Source organism: Bison bison, unplaced genomic scaffold, assembly GCF_000754665.1.
Source record: "Bison bison bison isolate TAMUID 2011002044 unplaced genomic scaffold, Bison_UMD1.0 scf7180017864145, whole genome shotgun sequence".
Lineage (NCBI taxonomy): Eukaryota > Metazoa > Chordata > Mammalia > Artiodactyla > Bovidae > Bison > Bison bison.
In genome coordinates, this window is record NW_011494717.1 from 5779217 (window position 1) to 5795549 (window position 16333).

Genomic DNA, 16333 nt, shown 5'->3' on the forward strand with positions numbered 1-16333 from the left:
GAATATAATCAATCTGATTTTGGTGTTGACCATCTGGTGATGTCCATGTATAGAGTCTTCTCTTACGTTGTTGGAAGAGGGTGTTTGTTATGACCAGTGCATTTTCTTGGCAAAACTCTATTAGTCTTTGTCCTGCTTCATTCCATATTCCAAGGCCAAATTTGCCTGTTAGTCCAGGTGTTTCTTGACTTCCTACTTTTGCATTCCAGTCCCCTATAATGAAAAGGACATCTTTTTGGGGTGTTAGTTCTAAAAAGTCTAGTAGGCTCCCTATCTTACTTTACTTAAAACATTAACTCAACAGAGACTTAAAAATTAAGACTCAAAACTGTAAAACATAAGCCAAAAGCTCCTTGGCATTAATCTTCACAATTATCTTTTTGGATATGACATGGAAGCACAAGCAACAAAAACAAAAATAAACAAGTGGAACCACATCACACTAAAAACCTTCTGCATAGTAAAAGAAATAATCAACAAAATGAAAACTCAGCCTACAAAATGGGTCAACATATTTGCAAGTCATTTATCTGATAAGGGGTTGACATCCAAAAGTCATGCAACTCAATAGGAAAAAAAAAAGTAATCCAATTTAAAAATGGGCAAAAGATCTAAATAAATATTTTTTCAAAGAAGACTTACAAATAACCAACAGATACATGAAGAGGTACTCAATAACACTAATCACCTGGGAAATGCAAAGCAAAACCACAATGAGATATTAATCACCTCACAGCTGTGAAAATGACTATTCTCAAAAAGACACGAGAGAATAGATCCTGGCAAGGATGCTGAGGATAGGAAACCTTTATGCCTTGTCGATACAAATGTAAATTGCTACAACAGCTACAGAAAACAGTATGGAGATTGCTAAAAGAAAAAACTGCATGATTGAATAAAGAAAACGCAGTGTGTGCGTGTGTGTGTGGGTGTGTGTGTGTGTGAGTGAGTGAAAGTGAAGTTGCTCAGTCGTGTCGGACTCTTAGCGACCCCATGGACTACAGCCCACCAGGCCCTCCGTCCATGGGATTTTCCAGGCAAGAGTACTGGAGTGGGGTGCCATTGCCTTGGAATATCATTCAATAACAAAAAAGTAGGAAATTCTACCACTTGTAACAATGTGGATGGACCTTGAGGGCATGAAGATAAGTGAAGTAAGTCAGATAAAGAAAGAAAAGTACTGGATAATCTCACTTAAATGTGGAATCTTAAAAAAACCAAACTCATAAAATTAGATTGTTGGAAGGTGGGGAAAAAAATGGGAAAATATTAGTCATAGGGTACAAATTTCTAATTATAATATAAATAAGTTCTTGGAATCAAACGATAACTATAGATAACAATGACAACTATAGACAACAATACTGTATTGTATACTTGAAAGTTGCTAAGAAAGTAGCAATGTTCTCACCACAAAGTTACAAACAAACAAACAAACAAAAACAATTACTATGTAAAGTGATGGATGTGTTAATAAACCTTTCTGTGGTAATCACTTTGCAAGATACGCATATATCAAATCATCACATTGGACATCTTAAACAGTGCCAAAGGATTGATGCTTTTGAACTGTGGTGCTGGAGAAGACTCTTGAGAGTCCCTTGGATTGCAAGGAGATCAAACCAGTCAATCCTAATGGAAAACAATTCTGAATATTCATTAGAAGGATTGATGCTGAAGCTGAAGTTCCAGTGCTTTGGCCACCTGATGGGAAGAGCCAACTCATGAGAAAAGACCCTGATGCTGGAAAAGATTGAAGGCAGGAGGAGAAGGGGACACAGGGGGCGAGATGGTTAGATGGCATCACCGAGTCAACATGAGTTTGAGCAAGCTCTGGGAGGTGATGAAGAACAGGGAAGCCTGGCATGCTGCAGCCCATGGGGTCGAAAAGAGTTGAACAAGACTGAGCAAGTGAACAACAACAAAAACCTAGAAAAAGATTGGTTGGAACCAAATCCTGGAGAACCTAGAATGAGAGTGTGAGAATTTACTGTATTTGGAAAATATGAAGTACATTTACCTATTTAGATCTTAGGAAAATGGCTGACATTATCAATCTGTGTCAGAATGATCTTTCTGATGTAGAGCTAAGAATGGATTAACTAGGAGTCAGGGAGTTCAAAACCATACCTGTAACGGAAGCAGTGGGGACGGAAAGGAGGGGTCAGGCTAGAAGACATTTCGGAAGTGATGCCATAGGACTTGGTGACTCATTGGTTATAGAGAGTGAGAAGGGGAGGTACTCCTTTCTATATATGATAAGCCTGTATATATGACAGGTATACCAGGTCACCATAACCGACATGCACTGTCCTCATGATGGAAAAAGACTATAATGACATCTTGGCAGACAGGTATTTCATGTCATAACGACAGGCACCATCTATTATGGTGACACACAAGTATACCAATTATTATGCCACGGACACCATGTCATAGTGACAGATAGGACATTTTTTGCACTGTCTTTATAGACAACCTGGGGCTTCCCTGGTGGCTCAGATGGTAAAGAATCTGCCTACAATGCAAGAGACTCAGGTTCAATGCTTGGGTTGGGAAGAGCCCCCGGAGAAGGCCATGGCTACCCACTCCAGTATTCTTGCCTGGAGAATTCCATGGACAGAGGAGCCTGGAGGGCTGCAGTCCATGAAGTAGCAAAGAGTCAGACACAACTGAGAAACTAACACTAGTTAGACAATTTACCAGGGCATGGCCATGCCACACATCTACCATGTCTTCATCACACAGGGATATTGATACAATGGGTCAACATGAGAGAGAGAAATAGGCTGTTGTATGCAAGCAATATCATAACAACTAGAAGATACAGTGTGACAGCCTTACTATACTACCGTCACAAGCTTAATAGCTTCCACTCTTGATGAAAGTGATACTATTCGTTACTACTCAGTATAACTGTGTACTATTCATGTACACAGTTACAAAGCTAATTGATGGTTCTGATTGGTGGAGAAGTTTTGCATTTTGCTCAAAAACTCCTTATAGTTTTTGCAGAGAATTCTTCACTGAGAAGGTACTATCATCAGGTGCCGCCTCTCCACAGAGGTGGCACCCAGAAGGGAGACTACGCTTCTTTAGAGTGGACACCAGGTATTTTTCACTGCTTCATTCTCTTCTTGTTTTTTAGACATTATGTAGCATTTACTATCGGAGAAGGTGATGGCACCCCACTCCAGTACTCTTGCCTGGAAAATCCCATGGACGGAGGAGTCTGGTAGGCTGCAGTCCATGAGGTCGCTAAGAGTCGGACACAACTGAGCAACTTTACTTTCACTTTTCACTTTCATGCATTGGAGAAGGAAATGGTAACCCACTCCAGTGTTCTTGCCTGGAGAATCCCAGGGACAGGGGACCCTGGTAAGAGGCCGTCTATGGGGTCACACAGAGTCAGACACGACTGAAGTGACTTAGCAGCAGCAGCAGCATTTACTATTGGAGAAGGCAATGGCACCCCACTCCAGTACTCTTACCTGGAAAATCCCATGGATGGAGGAGCCTGGTAGGCTGCAGTCCATGAGGTCGCTAAGAGTCGGACACGACTGAGCAACTTTATTTTCACTTTTCACTTTCATGCATTGGAGAAGGAAATGGCAACCCACTCCAGTGTTCTTGCCTGGAGAATCCCAGGGACAGAGGAGCCTAGTAGGAGGCCATCTATGGGGTCGCACAGAGTCGGACACAACTGAAGCGACTTAGCAGCAGCGGCAGCATTTACTATGTGCCAAGCACCAGTTTAAGTGCTTTTACATTCTAACTTGATTCTTATAACAATCTTCAGAAGAAGAAATATTATATCCATTTTACTGATAAAGAAAATGAGGCATGATAAGGCCATTGAAGCTACTGGGTGGTGAAACTGAGATTCAAACCAAAGCAGCTGGTTCAGCTCTTTTTCATTTCAGAATCTGAGCTCTTAACCTCTACAATCAGGGGTCCCCAACATCCAGGCCACAGAATAGTACCTCCTGTCAGATCAGTGGCAGCAAGAAATTAGAAGGAAAGTGCACAGTGAGTATAATGTGCTTGAATCTTCCTTAAATCATCCCCCTTCCCCAGTCTATGGAAAAATTATCTTCCATGGAACCAGTCCCTAGTGCCAAAAAGGTTGGGGACTGCTGCCTGCTTCTGCATCTGTTAGGATGCTTTTAGCTGTAAGTAACAGAACTCATCTCAAACTGGCTTGAACATTAAAAGGGATTTATTGGCCCCCATAACTGAATTAGGTGTGGCTCCAGGCAAAACTTGATTGAAAGGCTCAAGGGACGTGACCAGGTCCAGAGTTCTAACTGTCAAATGCTCAGCTAAAGCTTTTTGGCCTTGGCTCTAACATCAGCAGGCTCTCCCTGATCATTACCAGATGGCTATTCACAGTCTCTTCATGTGTTTCCAGGTTCTTATACAGAGGAAGAGAGAGGTCCATATAAGTGATATCTCAAGCAACAGTCTTTGGGTTGACTCCTGATGACCTTTAATAACCTTATAAGGCTGAGGAGCCCTCATCAAATTAATCACTGTGACTAGCTGCTGAGAGGATGGTGTGGTGTCAATGTGATTCACTGATCCAGTTCATCTGAGTTACACCTATACTTGGAGATGCGGCAATCCCTTTTAAACTACTTCCATGGAAAATTTATTCTTGGCAGAAGAAATGAGGGTATTAAATCCTGAGGAGGAAACCAGGAAGTGTCCATTATATAATCTTCTCCCATCACCTAGATTAGCACATGACAGCATAAGTGTTCAGGGTATGTTTGCTACTTGGATGGAAGGGGTAGATGGATGGATTAATGGGATAAATGGATGGATGGATGGATGGATGGATGGAAGGGTGGAAGGATGAACCGATGGATGGAGAAACTCATGATTAGGACAGAAAAGTTATACTGCAAAAGCTCCAAATCAGTTACCAGGAAGAGTTACATGGATCGTGGAACCAGAGGGCAGAAGGGCTGAGACGTGTTTTCCTCCCAGAAGTCACAACTTGCTCAGTGTATCTTCTGCTATTATGATGAGGTTATTGATTTGGGTGACCTTTTTTTTTACTCTTGAACTTAAAAAAGAAAGATTTATTCACATCTCTTTGAGGTTCTTAGTAAGTCCAATTCTTCTGGGTTTCATGGATTATAATGTAAGTCTCAGCTGCTTTTACCCTTGAGCAATCCTGGCCCTCAAGTACATCCTATGGAGAAACTATTGCATTCCAACTCTACTTGAAAATCTCCTGGATCTGGTTTAAGTGTGTTTTAAATGATTCATTCTGGAACATTCGGCATTTCACCGAGGAAGGAAAACATACTGCTCATTAAAGACAAATGGCAGATTTCCTCTTTTCTAGCAAGGAATGTGAAAGGTCAGGACTTACTCCATTTTCCATCCTGAATGAAATCAGCCCATATGTGCAAATTGAGTCTAGAAATAATTAAAGCTCCCTGCAGGTGTGGGCACTATAGTGGCCCTGCCTCCTTGATGTCCCTCTCCCATGCCCCAGCCCAGTGAGGTACTGCCATGGTTTCCTAGGAGCTAACTGACAGACAACACATTTAGACTTTAAATGGCAGCTTTGGCTCCAACACCCACTACGAGAGATGACTTACCATATTGACACTTTCATTTCCACTCTCACTCTAGACTCAGAGGGACCTGAGATCTGGTCTCTGTCAACATCCAACCTTTGCCGTATCAGGAGAGGGCAATAAGATAGGGAGAAAGATCCTTAGGATCATAGAAAGCCCCTGAAGATTGCACTGTTGAACACCTAATAGTACAGTTGAGAAATATAAGAGGCAAAAGGGAAAAGCACTTGCTCAGAGCCACACTGGGATAAAAACCAGGACCATAACTGAAGCCTCCCAATCTCCCAGCCAGGGCTTTGTCACAACATTGCATTGACTTTACAGACCTGATTTTGCAAAATGGCCTAGTGAAATTATGTGCTTCTGGACCAAATGTGTCTGAGTGTGTATCTAAGCCTGTGCACAGACATACAGGAGTAAGGCATGATAAAAAGATAAGATGTGAGGACTTTCAAAGGACATGTGCAGGAGCATAGCACCCACATCCCTTCCACCTGGCAATTTCCCACAACAAAACCATTCATGGGGAGAACCGAAAATATGACAGCCCACTTCTGTGACAGGTGGTGGTGGTTTAGTCGCTAAGTCATGTCTGACTCTTTGAGATCCCATGGATGGTAGCCTGTCCCTGGGATTCTCCAGGCAAAAACACTGGAGTGGGTTGCCATTCCCTTCTCCAGGGAATCTTCCCGACCCAGGGATCAAACCCGGGTCTCCTGCATTGCAGGCAGATTCTTTACCAACTGTGCTATAAGGGAAGCCCTCTGTGACAGGAACACGTAGCTATTCCTACTGAAAACTAAAGAAATTCAAAGGGGGTAGGCAGGGGTGGGGAAGGGATGGATTGGGAGCTTGGGATTAGAAGGTGCAAATTTTTATACATAGAGTGGATAAACAGTAAGGGCCTACTGTATAGCACAAGGAACTGTATTCAGCATTCTATAATAAACCATAATAGAAAGGAATATGAAAAAAAATTTATATGTATACCTGAAATCACTTTGCTGTATAGCAGAAATTAACACAACATTGTAAATCAACTATACTTCAACAAAATAAAAAAAAAACTAAAGAAAGTCACACTCACAATGCAAATTCCTAAAGTCTTGCCCCCTCTTGCTGCAGACAGCGCCTCCCTGTGCCCCAGCAGTACTCCAGCGATCAGGCAAGGAAGGACCCATGGTTAATGGCTAGGGAGATAAGGTGAAAATCTGCCATGCCCTTTTCTCTAGTGTCTCTGCACTTATTTAAAAGCCATTTCATTAAACGTAAAGCCCAAGACACTTGTAACTATATTGAAAAATCAAAGTCACTTAGAAACCTGGAAAATGGAAACGGCTAGAATCTGGTTTGGAGAAAGATACAAGGATGGAAAATGGTCTCCAAAGCTAAGGTGATTCTCAGTTTTTCCTGGTTGTTCCAGCTAGGTGTGGCTGGAAATGGAGATGAGAATCTTTCTGGAAGTATCATCATTTCCAGGGGTCATTTGCCCACCATGATGTGGGAGGAACAGAGGACTGGGGCTAATTGGACAGTGCCAGCCAGCCACAGCTCACAGTCTCAGGATTCACAGTGCCCTGCATGCACCTCCTCCCCTTCAATTGACTGTAAGTTTCTTAAAGCTGGAGACACCTTTCTCTGTCTGCCTTGGGCTCTGCAGAAGCTTTACCTAGTTACTGCCCAGGATACACTGTATATCATGTTTGTTTCATTCCCAGCCATACTTCCTCCTCCTTCCCATGAACCCAGACACTTTGCTTGTGATAACTCACAGTTATATCCTGTTGGGAAATAACTTTGCTGTGAGTATGCACATCTTATTTCACCTTCAGTCTAAACCCCTAAAAGGTAGACTGTCTGTTCTTATTACCCAGTTACTCTCTACTGCAGTGCTAGGACATAGGACACCCAAAAAATGAATGAACAAATGAAACTTTTGTCTAAATCTAGGCTCCACTTTATGGACAGTGGTCTTTGCAGACCAGTTTTGAGTATCTTCCATAAGGCAGTTATCTAATGAATGTCTGCCTATGAAAATGTTGGACCAGCCCTTTCTTTGAGAAACTCACCCAATGGATCAATGTGCTTCCTTGCTCAGAGGCACATAGTCTGTCCATGGAAATCCAGGGCAGGGATGAGCAAAGGCAATACGAAGCCCCTTGTCTGTAAGAGTCACAGTCTCTGTTTCCACATGCACGGAAAAGGAAGCAGTAATGTCTGATCAATTCTAAAGTAACAGCAGGCAATTAAACTCAGGGGACCTCATGAAAGGTCAGAAGTCAGCAAAGCTGAATTTCCAAACAGAGTTGGAATACATTTGAAGAAGTGCTTCAAATCTCCCAAGATGAAAACAGCTGAAGAATGATGTTTCAGGAACTCAGATTTAACTAAGCAAGTGACAGTTCAGCAAGATGAGATGTGAGCTGGGCAGTGAGACAAGGGGGTGAGCTCATGCTCTGGCCACCCACAGCCTGACCCAACCTGCTGCGGGCAAGTGTGGTGCAGGCTCAGGCCGGCTTTTTAAACAGTGGAAAGAAATGGATGTGACTTGCCTGACCCCAGGGTCCAGAGCAAAGGCTTACTTGGACATCTAATGCGTCTGGTTCCGGATAAGACATGGTTCTGAGATGAGGGCGAGGAAGCCAAAGAGGAAGGATAGAAATGCAATTTGTAAAATCTTTGTATTGTGATAAAAATCCAATACAGTTGGACGGAGTAAGGGCTTGAAATTGCATCAGTTCTATGAACCATCCCCCAAGTGCAAGGAAGGGTCTGGGTTTTACCATGTCAAAAAGTCAGCAATGAAAGAACTGTCCTGCAGTCCAAGCAGAGCCAAGCTGACATTGCAGTCCAACTTGCATTCCTTTTAAGGGCCAGGATTTTAAAGAATGTGCTTTTCAGCCGCTCCCACGAGCTTACACAGGCGAAGCCGAGGCAGAAAGAGCCGTGTGCGCAGTGAGACGTGTTTTTCTCATTACCCTTAGATGCCTTTCAAGCCTTGCTCACCGACTCCTCCCTCCTGGCACTTTTCCCAGACAGTCAGGGCTTGGGTGGAGGGCTGTCCAGGGGAACACACTTTGGAAGGAAGGGGAAAGGAAATGTTTTCAGGTCTAGCTATCCTGAGGACTCACTGAATATCTCTCATCAGTTTTATGATAAGCGTGTACATCAAGGGGAGGGTGCTGTCCTGCCTCAGAAATCCACAGATCTACCTTCTGATGTACAAGAAGCTCAAGTCTGAATGTCGCTTGCCATGACCTGGCAGGCACGCATGCATTCACTCATTTGCCAAATTCACTTAACAAATAGTTCTCGAAAAACTTCTCTTTACCCAAATGCACACAAAGGAAATAGTGTCAGTCCTAAAGCCACATCTCAATCACAGAGAAATCACTTCTGATGTTTTCCTGGTCATGGGCTGCAATGCTTTGCTAAACTCTGCAATACAATCTCTTCGTGGAGTAAAAGAAGTGGACTGGGCATTTGGAAGACTACAGATGACCCAGTCCATATTTTAGTGCACTCAGCCAATCAATCAATCAATAGAATTGAACACTGCATATGGGTCTACTAATCAGAATATATTTCTGGTTAAACTGGAAACATGGGTTAGGGAAATGAGACTTGACTTTACAGACAAGTTGAACTGGTGTGTCCCAATGCAGAATACTTACTGGTCATCAAAAAGCCAAAGCCATTTCAAACCATCTGGGCACAATAGAATCTTCAGAATGAGTTTATTGGTGAACATTTATTTTTATTGCTCAGTTAAAACTGAATTTTGCAGTATAACATAGGGGTCCACTTTATTTCAAACATTACAATATTCAAACATGGAGATGAAAAAATCTCCAGGGTATTTGACAAGTGATTTCTGCATAGATACCAAAAGTACATACAAAAGTAAAGCCTATAAAGCATTGCAGCTAGCCAGAATGTCTTAGAAGCCCTTAATCTACTCAGCAGAAGTTCTCAAGAGGGACAGCATCCCAAGTGTATGCATTTTTCCAGTATTTACATTATTTCATAAACATCATTTGGGGTGCAACAACAGTTGATACCAATACAGTGGTCATTCTCACTCAAGTTATATGGCATTTGAGGCAGATGGTATACGTTCTTTTGGCCTTTGTGAAGAGAATTTTGGATACCAAAAGACATAAATCATGCTTATGAACACATGTATTCACTCACATGCAACAAAAAATATCAGTTCTTCATGAGAACTCTGAGCAGAAACTCACAGTATTAGAAAGAATATCCAATGCCCACTGTTTTCAACCAAGCTCCCACCTAAATCAAGCATGAGTTGTTGTCTAAGCTATACTGTGAAGATATTAAGAAGCAGGAGATATTAATAGGTGTTAAGATATTAAAAGATATTCTACCACAGAAAGTTTCCATGGCCAACTAACTTTAAAAAAAGGTAGATTAAACCAAATAAGTTGGCATTCTGTTTGTTGCTTGTTCGTTTATTTGTGTTTACTACTGATCTTGAAGGAACTTTAATATGCTAACACACACCATGAATTCCAAGATGTGAATGGAGTATGAACCATTTTCTAAACTTAATTAACCAAAGAACTCTTTTTTAAGGGATACCAGTCTTCTGCAGGAAATACTTCTATAGAGGACAATTATCTCTGTCTTGTCTGTAAATATTTTAAGAATCATCTTGGCCCTAAGGAATTTTCTTTGATCTACTCATGGAGAGATGAACACTCGCTTGTACCCCCATAGCACTCTGAATAAAGTACAGTGAATCCTAAATACTCTATCTTACACAAGCCTTTACATGTTTATCTACCCAAAGACTAATTATGCATTACTCATCCACATATGGGGCTTCCCTCATAGCTCAGTTGGTAAAGAATCCACCTGCAATTCAGAGATCCCTGTTCAATTCCTGGGTCGGGAAGATCCCCTTGACAAAGGATAGGCTACCCAATCCCTTGTGGCTCACCAGATAACAAATCTGCCTGCAATATGGAAGACCTGGGTTTGATCCCTAGATTGGAAAGATCCCCTGGAGAGGGGAAAGGTTACCCACTCCAGTATTCTGGCCTGGAGAATTCCTTGGACTATGGGAACATATTGCCCATGGGATCGCAAAGAATCAGACACAACTGAGCGACGTTCCCATCACTTCATCCACATGCCCTCAGTGCCTGGTCCACAGCTACTATATTAGTCTTAGTAGAATCTTTGAATGAATAAATAACTGTTACTATTAAAAATAGCCTCTTTGAACAGGTGTATCAGTTTCTCTATTTGGATAATCTTATCAGCTACATGGGTAATATTGATCAATTCATTTTGCCACATAAATTGTCATCTGACTCAATATGCAGTACACGTAGGTGCTCTGAAATAGTCTTTGAATAGTTTTTGTTGGGTTCTGTGCTGCCCAATAAGCTTCCTCCTGGTGATACCCCCAGGCCCTGGCACCAGCCCTTCACTAGTGCTCCAACTTTCCACTGCTCCCTGTCCCATAGCCTCCACTTCAGGTCAAACAGGAAAACTCCATCATCTCTAAACCTGGCTGATCTTGCCGTCCCATCCTCTCCATCTTCAGTCTTTTGACAAATGTTCAGCCAAAGTCTACTGAAGCCTAGGCACTGCTCCGGGCACTGGGTTACAAAGAGGAATAGATACAGGTGCTGCTCTCAAAGGGGTCACAGCAGACACAAAGATGTGTTGTGACAGAGCCCAACACAAGGTAACATGTTAGACAGAAAGGGGATTGGCTAAGGCTTCAGAATCAGGAGCTAGTCAAGCCAGATCATTCCTTGAACTACATATTACCAATGGGTACTGCTGCTGCTGCTGCTAAGTTGCTTCAGTCATGTCCAACTCTGTGCGACCCCAGAGACGGCAGCCCACCAGGCTCCGCCGTCCCTGGGATTCTCCAGGAAAGAACACTGGAGTGGGTTGCCATTTCCTTCTCCAGTGCATGAAAGTGAAAAGTGAAAGTGAATTCTCTCAGTCATGTCTGACTCTTCTCGACCCTATGGACTGCAGCCTACCAGGCTCCTCTGTCCATGGGATTTTCCAGGCAAAAGTACTGGAGTGGGGTGCCATTGCCTTCTCCAACCAATGGGTACAGACTTACATATTACCAATGTGTCTTCAATGGCAAGAATCTATGCTTCACCCTCTCTTTGACTTCTCATTTCCATGGAATGAACTCACAGGGCATGGCCATGTACAATATCAGGCATCCTCATTCACTCATTGCATTGGGTGAGTTGTATACCTGAGACTGTCCTACAAATAAAGGCTGAGATTCAGCAGGAAGGAAGAAGAAAGCAACTTGCCAGGCAGCCCTCATGATGTTGGTGGTGGCATCTTATAATTACTGCTGAACAAGATGGAGATGGTGGCATTGTCACATGAGCATACTCGGCTGTTGTTCCAGTGGCCAAGTTCACATAATTGCAAACCTTAGCCTTTCAGTTAACAAACCACTTAAGGACCCCTGGATTCTTACCTCTGCTAAGATGAAGGGAGCACTAGCTCTATAACTTGTAAATAGACATCTGGGTTAGAAAACATCAGATCAGTAAAGTAGTGCTCTGGGATAGAAAAGCTCATCATCACTGCTCTCAGTGTGAGAGAAGGAGGTATAGAGAACCACAGACAGCAGTAACCCTAAGTCAGAGAGGCATTCAGAAGAGCCCATCTTGTGAAAACAGGTTAGGAATACTGCAGCCAATGTATTCTGCTTACATTTTCCTTTTGCTGTACGCACTTAAGCCTTAAAGAGCTCTTTCAACAAGTATAAAATTACAATTCTAAGTCATCAAGCAATGTGGCCATAGTTTAATTTGGCAGCACTTTCTCTCCTCAGAGGTACATAAAATAATGGTGCATCTTATGATCAATAGTGTCTTAGATACTTCGAAATACAGAGGCTACTTGTTTATCCAGTTATAACCCACTGAATCCTAACTGTAATTAAGTTTTCCCTTTATGTATCGCTCCAGTTGAGTTAAAAGCTTCTCCAGTCCATTAGCTATCCACCTGAGCTCCAGAAAATATGTCAGTGTTCTCTGTGTCCTCTGGAAGAGAGCAGCAAGATGTGAAAAACTTTAATATTTAATACTGGCCTGTTATCCTCATTTTTGGTTTCAGGAATAAGATGGGGATGACTTCATAGCTCTGCAGGCAACTGTATTGATGGAATGGGCCCCATTCTGTGCAACAGATGTGCTCCTGGAGAAGATGTGCTTAATTTAGAATTTTTTTTAATTCAATTGTGCTCCCACAGAAAAACAGTTTGCTTAAGACATCTTTCACACACACACACACAATTTCACTTGAGAATCCTACAAACAAGGATCACAAGACTAGTTAGGAGCAGGGTCCAGGTCTGCGAGCCAAGTTTCCTGACCCTGGTGGCTGCTCCCACTCTTTGGAAGGATAATTATCTCTGTAGATTTACAAACCCAGAAAAAATTGAAAACGCTTTCCACATTACCTCTTAAACATGGGGCAACACGGTGTTACTAACAGGTATGTAATTCATATATCTACACGCCTTTGCTATAGGCTTTTGTGTCAAAAAAAAAGGAAAGTTAAAAGCCAGATGCTCAGCCTCGAGGAAGGGATTGCAATTGATGGGATTTTCAAAACGAGAAAATGGTCCAGGTCCAGGGAAATGGTGTTCAGTCACAGTATCTGAAGAGTGTTCACTGGAAGGATTTTCTCCTCCTGTCACTCTGAAAATCTTAATGGGTTTGAATGGATTCACTGAGCCATGCTGCTAAAAAAGAAGGGACGTGTCAAGCTTTCATGTCTCTAGTCATGCTTTTGGGGGGCCAGCCGAAAAGGCACCTCAGACCTTCTAGGTCCAAATGTGTTTTCATCAAGGAAAAAAAATCACTGGAAGTCTTCCCAAGCACCTATCGCATTTCTTGTCTTTCCCTGGGTCCCTTCCCCTGGCTCTCACTCTAGAGCAGTTGATGTGGGGATGGGGGGTCGGCCCCACAACTAAGGATAGGAGAGAGTCACCTAAGCAGCTTTACTTTTCCAAGGGGCCCGGCTGTAGGTGCCATGGCACAAATGTGTCAGACCATCACACCACAGTCTACACCACAGTGGGGAGATGGAGTCAAATTGTAGGAAGAATGTGGTCAGAGGCCAGCAGTGCTAAGACTGCTTCCACTACCCTTCACAGAAGTGAAGACCTCCTTCCAGCAGCTCAGACTGCACCTGGAGGATATAGGAGAGACATCACCACCACCCCAAGAGCTCTCTGCTGCCTGACAGCTACCATCCGGGCGCTCTCACTTCACTACACAAATTGCCACCATTCTGGAGGCCTCTGAGTGCCACTGGGTCTCTCTGATCAATCCCAGTAAGAACCAGAAGCAGGGAACCAGGGAAGTGGGTAGGGAAGGGTCCTGCTCTGCAGGATGAAGCATTGCTTCGCTGAGAACTCACAACAGCCCCATGGGCAATACAAAATGGTGTCATGATGTGCTCTGAAACTGAAGTCAATGGGCCATCAGTTAAATTATGTACCTCAATATAAAACCAGAGGAGAAACACTCTTCTTATCCATTCTGTCTACAACTCCAAGAGCCTCCCTTCTTTCTCCTTATGGAAGGTTTTGTCTAAATAATTACAAGGATCTCCATGCAGGGAGGAAAATATGCCTTTAAGGAGAGGAAAAATGTTAGTGATTTGGTGGGGTAGGAACCATGTGTGTGTGGGTGGTGGGGGGTGTGGAAAGCAGTGAGGCATTCTTCCAAGGACTGGGGACCATGAGCTCAAGTTCCCACCAATTAAAAAGGATGTCACTTTCCCATCTGCCCTGGAACAGGAGTGGAGCCCACACAGCTGAGCCTCACTTGCACCAGCTCTACCTTCCCAAGAAGAAATGAGGAAAGGAGAGAATACTGAGCACACAGGTATCAAACTCTGACCCTCTCCAACATTTCTGAACACAGCTGTACGGGCCACCCCTGCAAGTCCACAGCTGCTTTTCTCACCTCTGATGAACCCTGGGAAGTGCCTTGTTTAAGCCACTCAGGTTTCAGAGTAGCGTAGCCAGGCTGAGAGCTCAGCTCTGAACGTGCCCCTGAAGTACACAGATCTCTAAGCCAGAGATGCTCCTCTTCAATGCTGGCAGATGAGAAAGTGGGGATCATCTCACATTTCTGATTTATAAGTTGCCCAGGGAGTGTCCCAAAGTTGGGATGCTGAGTTCTATTAATTGGTTCCTTGGTCTGAGGCCAAACTACTAGGCAATGCTTCCTGCTAACATGTTGGATTCTTCAACATAGAATTACTTATTCATGAAGGTATTTAGAACTAAATACGATTCAAGCTTTTTATTCCTTTATTTCCTCTAATAATCTATCACTGGAATTATACATTTGATTCTCAATTATAAGCTAAGACTTACCTCCATGGCCCTGATATTGTCTTAGAAAATGCAGAGTTGAACCCAAAACAAGGCCAATAAAGAAGGCATCTAAAATTCCTTGGCACCACCATGCAGTTTGAGTCTTATTTAAAAACTATTCATTTTAATGACTGTTCAAGTTTATTTTCATAAAAATGTGTTTTATATAAGCCCCAAAGTTTCTCATACAATTAATTCCCTGCACAAAGAAACTGTGTTTCAAACCCAAAATGGTCATGCTGGTCTCCATGACCATGGAGCTTGTTTCTTTCAATTGCAGTTGCCTTTTTAACACTGTAATTAAGCTTAGGGAAAAAAATCATAATGCAAATCAAATAAACCTGCCCTTCATACAATTATTATGGTATGTGGCAAGGGAAAAAAAATGATCTAGGCTTTGTTCATCTTAAAATACACTTGGCAGCCACTTCATTTAATGAGCTCCTTTCTCTTTCTGAGAACAAGAAAGTCATGAAGTCCAAGCAGTAAGGGCGGAATGCTGGCACCTCAGGAGGGGACAACTCGCAGGAGAGACCTGCTTCCAGAGGCTCCGAATGCTGCTCTGATCTGGCTTCTTCAGGATTACAAGTTCGTCTTTAAGTCTGTCTCTCTGGGTTTTACTTTTCTTATTGTTTCTGCTTTTGGTAGAACTGATTTTTTTTTTTATTGAAACTCTGTATTTTATCTTGGAGTATAGTCGATTAACAGTGTTGTGATAGTTTCAGGTGGACAGTGAATGGACTCAGCCATACATATACATGTATCCGTCCTCCCCCAAACTCCCCTCCCATCCAGGCTGCCACAGAACACTGAGCAGAGTTCCATGTGCTATACAGTAAGTCCTTGTTGGCTATCCATTTTAATTCTAGCTGTGTGTACATCATCCCAAACTCTCTAACTATCTTTTTCTCCCCTCTTTCCCTCCCCCGACTGGTAATCATAAGTTCGATGGTAGAACCTAATTTTTATATGATGAGACAAGGCCCAACAGAGAGGGCTTCCAAGCCCTCGTGTTCCTACCAGACCCACTGGCCTCACTGAGCACCAGCCCACCTGCTCCAGTCTCTTCTCTTACCAACCCTTCCATTCCCCAATCACACAGGATGTAGCCTGACATCCTACACTTGGGAACCTCACAGCTCTGTCTCCCTGGGGCCTGTCTTCCATAGCCATGAGCTTCCTCTGCATCTACCTTGATCAGATCCCATCATGAGTAAGCGGTCCCCTGACTTTTCTTCCTGTGTTCACAGGACTTGGAGCACTGCTGGGGTGACCCCTGGAATCTACCCACTTCTCTACTCTTGCTTCCAATGCTGATGATCAGAAC